The sequence below is a fragment of the Protopterus annectens genome, chromosome 5.part0 (genome assembly GCF_019279795.1).
Source record: "Protopterus annectens isolate FY-2018-M chromosome 5.part0, PAN1.0, whole genome shotgun sequence".
Taxonomy (NCBI): Eukaryota; Metazoa; Chordata; order Ceratodontiformes; family Protopteridae; genus Protopterus; species Protopterus annectens.
Genome location: NC_056735.1, coordinates 887,109,697 through 887,117,364, shown reverse-complemented (window position 1 = coordinate 887,117,364; position 7,668 = coordinate 887,109,697). Strand labels below are relative to the sequence as shown.

General features: G+C 44.2%; 1 non-coding gene across 1 annotated transcript; it reads right to left on the bottom strand.

The window, feature by feature from the left end:
* Positions 1 to 1,579: 1,579 nt before the first annotated feature.
* LOC122803024 lies at positions 1,580 to 1,654 on the bottom strand. The gene has a single exon (XR_006365069.1). It is a non-coding gene; the product is annotated as a small nucleolar RNA R38 (small nucleolar RNA).
* Positions 1,655 to 7,668: the final 6,014 nt, after the last annotated feature.

The following is a 7,668-nucleotide window of genomic DNA, read 5'->3' as shown; positions in this document are numbered from 1 at the left end:
TACTGGGAATTTATTGTTTTACTGGTGTTGGATTTTACTTCCATTAAAGTATTAGGTGCTGATACTCCTCCTGGAACTTTAGGAGTCTCTCTCTCTGTGGAGGAACAGATTTTTTTCTTGAACTGTACTAAAAACAGTCAAAATAGTAACATAGATAAAACTGGAAAAGAGATCTTTAGAAAAGGGGTGGAAGCAAATTACATAAAACAAAATAGGAATATGGGAACAATACATGCAGAACAATGTTCTGGAAGAGGAAAGAGTTCTAAAAGAAGGTAGGATTTGAATGTGTTATGCAACATTTGACTGACAATGACTTGTTAGATAAGCAATATATAATATTGCGACTAAAAGTATATCAATATGCTTTGTTTTTATTTGTATAAAATTGCCAGAGTCATAAAAGTGAGAATTTAATAAAAAGATTGTGTTTAAAAGTGGAAAGTAGGACAGCAGGGCTTGCTTGACACTCGTACCTCAAGAGAACCTGGACTCCAAGCAAGTGCTGCCTTAAGAAGTAAAGGGGGAGGGGCAACTGAATGAGAACGACAAAGACATACTATTAGAGTGTGGCCACTTCAATAAAGATGCCAAGTTTACTTCCCAGAAAAGGAAACTTAATTGGAACAAGCATCAAGAAAAGGAGAGAGAGAGTCAAAAGCAGTTAAGATAGCCAAGAATGTAATGACCAAGAGAAATATCCTCAAAGAATAATGACCAAGAGAAATATCCTCGGCTGGTGAAGATAATGAACTTCAGATGATAAAAAGTGCAATCTATGCAAAAGAAGCCTTCCTTGCCAACTCAGCACTCGTGTTTCATTATCAGCATTTACTTGCTGGAAACAAAAAAGGAATACTGGCTACAAATATTAACATTCAGTAATAAACTAGTTTAGAACATTGAACCCTCAGTGTTCCACAGTTCAACAACATCTGATTTTTTTTTTTTTTGCATAACATCAGTAGCTCAGTCATCTTTCCAGTAAATTTTCAATTCGGCCTCAAGACATCAGCTTGTGATATCAAATAAAGACCTTCACAGTAAAAATAAGTTTGCCATGACTATGCAAAAACTGCAAATGTTAGGTCTGAGGTGCTGAACCTCAAGCAGATCATAACTTCTAATGCTAATGAAAACAAAATCAAAGGGCTTTACTGACTCAAAGAATGCACTCACTTGAACAAAGACCTCTTTCAGAATACAAGACTCGGTTGCTAATAAGTTACGTCCTGTGGTTTAACCAACAAATGCACGTGCACACAAGGTTACCACTGCAAGTCTACACACACGTCTATCTTATTTCCCCTCCCTGCAGATAAGGCTAAGAATGTTTGCGCAGCATGGTCTACAAAAAATACCTCAGCATTAAACTATTTTAAACAAAGCCCTCCATGTTAACAGTTTTCCACAGCTGAATTTTTAGGCAGGCAGAAAGACATCATCATCTCAACTTTTTCCTTTCAATTTTTAAAAACAAAAAAAAACACAAACTCACTTTGTTAATAGAAACAAAATCAAAAGGGGTCAACATTGAAATAAAAAATGCACCAACTAGGCAGACATATGCTTTACAAAACTGAGCTCTCAGTGTTCCACACTTCTCCTCATCTGATTTTTCAGACAGGGATAACGCAACTCATCATTAGCTCAGTCGCCTTTCCATTACATTTTCAATTCAGCCTCAAAACACAAGCTTGTGATGCGAAACAAACAAAAAGGTTTTCACAGTGAAAATCAAGACTGCCATGATTAGGCAAAAACAGCACTGCAGATGTTAGATCGGAGATGTTGACAACTCTCGACATTCAACTCCTCCAATAAACAATTTGTTTGTAAGGACGATAATGGAGTCCTTGCCTGCTTTTAGAATTGCTCATCATAAAAAGCTATCACCATGCAGTAAGTGAGCGAATAGAAGCACAAAGTCTGTCAAGCACTCATTTAAAGTTTCCAGGTGAGTGCTTTCAATGACCTAATTAGATCTTTCCAAGAGCTGCAACAAGCCAAGTACAGACACTAGAAGGCTACTTACATCAGAGTGCAACATACTCCGATTTAAACAGCCAAAGATGCAAGTGTTACATTACATTATTAAAACTTATGAAAAGCTCAGTATGTTGGCTATCTTGGCTGTTGCTCAGAAAACAAACCTTCAAACAGCCAATAACTGAATAGTAGGAGAATCACAGGGAAGTAAATGGAAGCTTGTACAGTCAACAGCTGAAGTGCACTTGTGAGCCAACATGAGGTGGAAGTGGGCCAGACAACGAATGGATACCAGTAACAGATTAACCACTTAGGGCAGTGATGGCGAATCTATGACACGTGTGTCAAAGGGACACACCATGAAGTTTTGGGTGACACCAGCTTTCAACACCAGAGTTACCTAAGAAACTGCTTTTGCATTCGTCTCTCACGTGAAGTGCTTTGAATTTCTTTTTTGCCAGGAACCAGTTCAACAATACTGCTGCAGAAATAAGGAAGTTATTAACCTCAAAGACTATTTTGGTATACTGTCTCGATACAGTCCGCAAAGGGCAGTGCTGACATTCTCTCTATGGTTATACTTCTGCAAAGGGCAAAAAGTCTGCATTTCTAAGCATGTGCTGTTTTACAATCCTCTCAACTGTCCTTAATCCCTCCTAAAACTGGCAACTTTTTACACTTAGACAATTAAATTTAGACTGATTTTACTTCAGAAAAATTATATTAATTCATGTTCATTTTTGTTAGTCTTTCAGATTAAATTGTACTAGTAGTTTAAAACTGTCCATGTCTTATTTCTAGATTTGTCCCCAATTCTGTCGGCATTTATTCCTGATGTACCGAGAGATATGCAGTTTTATTTTTGTTGGGGGTGGGGGGGGTGACACCAGCACAGTCAAGTTAGGCATCTTCGGAATCTGACACGCCGAGCCCTAAAAGGTTTGCCATCACTGACTCAGGGAAGGAAAAACAAAAACCAGCCAACAAGGTAGTGGATGCAGTCCTTAAAGAACTATAGACTAAGGTGAAGATGTGAATTCTTAGCTCTACCAAAACTGCCAAACCCCTCTGTAACCAACCACTTCAACACAAACACTAAGACAGACACATTACAGAAATAAGCAAGGAGATGAACAATAGGGTCTCTTATACAGGCTATAGGTTGAACAGTCGTATCTTAAACTGTGGTGCAAGAGTAATTATAACCTACGCAGTAAGATCAAGGTAATTTTAATTAACAAAATAAAAGGATCCACAGGAGAAAAGTCAATTTTTCCAGAGGGCTGCAACATCAGGTTATCGACCGCCAGAAGGCAATGAATGCTACAAGCAGCTTGTTAGAAGCTTAAACTCTCATTGAATTGTTAGCAAACCAAGTGCTTAGTCAGTCACTGCATAGTTTTATGCTGTACTAAATATAGGCTGTAACTATCAACTGCTATTACCAAGACAGCAAATGGCCACAGAGTGAGAGGGCTCACTGCTTCATTCAATGAAAAGACAGTGGAACAGGACAACTGTAAGCCCCCATGGGAAATGATGGTGCTCTTATCAGGTGCCTCCATTGTACCACTGACAAAACCAATGCAAAAGGGGGAAACTGACCAAATGAAGGATAAACTGATGAGAAGATAAGATATGGCAAAGTAAGCCAAATGTGACATGGCTCAGATCTGTAAGCACCTACAGATCAGGTGACCAGTACTACCATAACCTTGTACTCAGACAATTAAGTGCCTCAGCAACAGTCAAAATAACAGTACTTAACAGGATCTGCAACATTTATTTAAGAGTCAAGTGTTGACAGACAATCCACCCAATAAAACCACATCAAAGAAAAAAAGTCAAACTGTCACAGAACAGCACCCTTTTTCCAGCTAACAGCCACATCAGTCAAAGCAGAGAATTATGCGAAGCAGGTGGCTAGCAAGTTAGACACACAGGGACTCTGGTAACATCTGCCAAAAGGATCTGCAGAGATACAGATGCTGTACATGGTGTGGCACCAGGCAGGACAACAGCTCCCTTAGAAGTGCGAGTAGCCCAACTTCTGTAGTCCACATATTAACGTAACAGTAAATGAGTCAATGTTCCAGCCACAGACTTTTCCATTTCATAGTTAAGAAACTATGCTAGCTGCCCTTGCAGCTCATTTTAAGCCTAGCCCATCTCCCTTTCAAAGGAGGGAATCAAACAGTCTTCTATGACGTAATCACTATAGCAACCCCCCACCCCAAAATTTAGCCTACAGCACCTGGTATTCCAAGTTCTTCTCCCAAAGTACTAAAACAGGCCAGATCCTGCTTAGCTTCTGAGATCAGACAAGATTGAGTGCATTCACGGTGGTACAGCTGTAGGCCATGTTCTTAGCTTGCTGTGGTGTTGAAGTACATCAGTTTTACCCAACACTCGATTGGCGTGGTCTTTCATACGTTTAGTTTTTGTCTTAACAGGTGGGACTAAGCACATTGCTCATGATTAACACAAAACTAGCAGAAAAAAAGTGCCACCTGTTTCACAGTTCTCCCAACCCCAGCTGATTATCTCAGCAGCTCCACTTCCTTTACTCTTGGGGGGGGGGGCACATTTAATGGGAATGAAGCCAAGATCAAAAGGCTTCACTAATCAAAGGATGCACCCACTTAGCAAAGACATCTTTAAGAACCTAGACCTGGGGTGCTAATAAGTTGTGCCCTGTGGCACAATCAATAAATAATTGAGCACACAAGGTCAGCGCTGTAAGTCCGTGCAAACATTTCTACCTTAGCCCTGTCTGCAGGGGGACATGGTTAAGAATATCTTTGTGCATGGTTTACAAAAAAAAGTTGTGTCTTGCCACAACATTCCATCTGTGTTGTAGATCTTTATTCATTACTAATAGGGCTTCAGTTCCATCTTCGGAACCAACACGGCCGTTTCCAAGCTCGCGCCAGCCAAAAAGGAGATGAAATATCAGGTAGCCTGGCAATCAAAAGTGGAGAAACTAAGCTGTGAGCTTGAGGCTGTGGAGACCGGGGTGAATCAGCTCCCGAGGGTGAGAGCAGACGTTGGGAATGATCCAGAACCCACGGGCTGTGAATCAGATGAGGCCACAGGAAAGGGAACCAGACTTGACGGGGCTAATAAGGGGAAATTAGGATCAGTGCTTCTCAACCTTTGAGCTTTCTGGAGGAATTTCAGGATGAGGGGAAATGGAGGGAAAGGCATACAGCAGACATGGGGCCAATCGTGCATCAGAGCATCCCTCTGTGACTCCCCTAAGAGGGGAATCGGGACAAAGTAGCTTCTGCATTTACTGTTGGGGGGCAAACAGGTTGCAGCAAGGCCTGCCCCAATGGAGGAAGATCTGATCCGCTATTATAGGACTGAGGGACCACTCATGAGACATCAAAATGTTCCTGCTCAGATTGTCCGCAATAAGGGTGGAACTCCTGAGAGTGTGTTGCTATAAGAAAAACAGTTGGAAGCTATCGCCCAATGCCAAATTATCATGGCTTCGACAGAGGGGACAAGACCTAGTTCCGCCTTATTTATGTACTAGATGATTGACATGTTGTCCGATGGAATTGCAATGGTCCCGGAAGGGAGGGAGGTATGGAACGCTTGCAACGCTAAGAGAACAGCCCTCACTTTCAGGACATATGTGCAAATTGGACTCCAAGGAGGACCAGGTGCCTTGGACAGTCTTTCCCTGGAAATGCCCCCCCCCCCCCAGCAGGGAAGCATCTGTGGTCACCGTGGCCCTGGGGTGGGGAAAGCAGAACGGTCAACAAAGACTTGATTCTGACTTCATTCACCACAGCATTTCCTTCTTGCAAAGATTTGTAAGGCATACTAAATGGCTGAGAGGATGGGTTAAGATGGACCATTGTGATGGCAGGAGCCACTGAATTAGTCTCATGTGCAGCCTCGCCAGTGGAACTACGGTAATGGTTCCTGCCACAGAACTTGTAACAGGCGGGCTGGTACAAAGGTCTGTTGTAGGAGGACTTGAACCCGACTTGCAAAGAGCAAGGCCTTGAGCGTAAAAGGCAGTGGATGAGTAGATTCCTGGTTGTGCCGGTAAGGAGCCAATCGTCGAGATACGGAAAAACCTGGAATCCTTGTAACCGAAGGTGAGCTACGACGACTGCCATACATTTGGTGAATACTCTGTGGGGGCTGTTGACAGACCGAATGGCAGTACCCTGAATTGGTAGTGACTGGCTCCCAGCCGGAAGCAGAGAAATCACAAGGAGCGCTGGTCCATCTTTATGTGGAAATACGCATCCTGGAGATCTATAGAGCACATCCAGTTGTCCTTCCCTAGAAAGGAGAGGATGGACTGTACCGTGACCATCCAGACTTTTTGAGGTTTTATGAATTTGTTAAATAGTCTGAGATCCAGGATTGGTCTCCAGTCCCTTGTCTTTTTTGGCACTAAAAATAGCCTAGAGTAAAATCCAGATCCTCTCTGGATGACTCTTTCTTAGCAGCTTTTCGACCTCTAAGGTTGCTACCTCCCTCTGACTGGGTGGATCAGGGATTCGTCTGACAGGTCTGGGAGAATGATCGAATGTGATGCGATAGCCTCTGGGTATTATTCTCTGCACCCATGCATTGGTAATAAAGTTTGCAGGCTTGCAGGTGCAGAGAAAAATCACCCCCCCCCCCCCAGACTGCTTCCAGAGAAAAGCAATTGGGCAGCTGCTCAGGAGCGCTGGTAGGGTCAGCTGGAGAAGGAACCTCTACCGCCCTTGGTTACACAGACCCCCTCTGCCCCGAAAAGGGGCATCTTCTATAAGAGTTTCCCTCTCTGCCCCGGAAGATTGCTCACCAATGGCCAAGGTCGCTGAAGCGTAGATCCGCTTCCTCAGTCTGTCCATAGCCTGAGACCCCCCTGTTTGGGGGATGAACAGTGAACCATCTTCTGCCAGTTCGCTTTTGGTGGCCGCCGCCACGACCATGGAATCAACTACCAACTGCTTGGACCAAATGGGCTGGTCTTTGAGGGTGGATAAAATCTTGTCTGGCCTCCAGGGGACAGGTTCTACATTGTCCGGGGCCTTCCAGGCACACTGCACGATCAGTTTTATAAGCTCATCTGCAGGTGGGGTCACCCAGTAAAAGTAGATGGACGAGCACGGAAGGCCTGCAAGAACACAGATTCCTCCGAAGAAGGGTTAGAGGGCTTCCAGTTTCCCCTCGGCCTGAGGATCTCGAGAAAGTCTCCAAATGAGACATCTTCCGGGGGAGACCATGGGGACCATTCTCCCTCATCACAATCTGTGTCACTCAGTGACAGATTCCTCGGGGGAAACAAGGTGTTTCCTCTTGCACAGTTTCTTCCGGGGTGGCTCCACAGTGGGATTTTCTGAGGAGGACTCCAGAGAAAGGGTTCCCTTCAAGGGAAGGTCTTGTGGCTCCTGTGCTCAGGATCCCAGAGTAGGGGGTTGGGACAGCGATGCCACTGGTATTGACTGCAGGCCTGTTGAGGCAAATACCCTCTCCCATCATCTGGAAAGTGGGCCCACCAGAGGAGGGATGGGAGTCCAGAACCTCTGAACCGGAGTCACACCCCGCCCTGAGGAGCCCGCCACCAGGTGAGGAGCTCCGAGAGGGCTGGTAGCTGTCGGTGGGACTGTGGCAATCGACTGTGCCAGCGAAAAAATAGGCGCTGAACTAGGAACCATGGTGCCG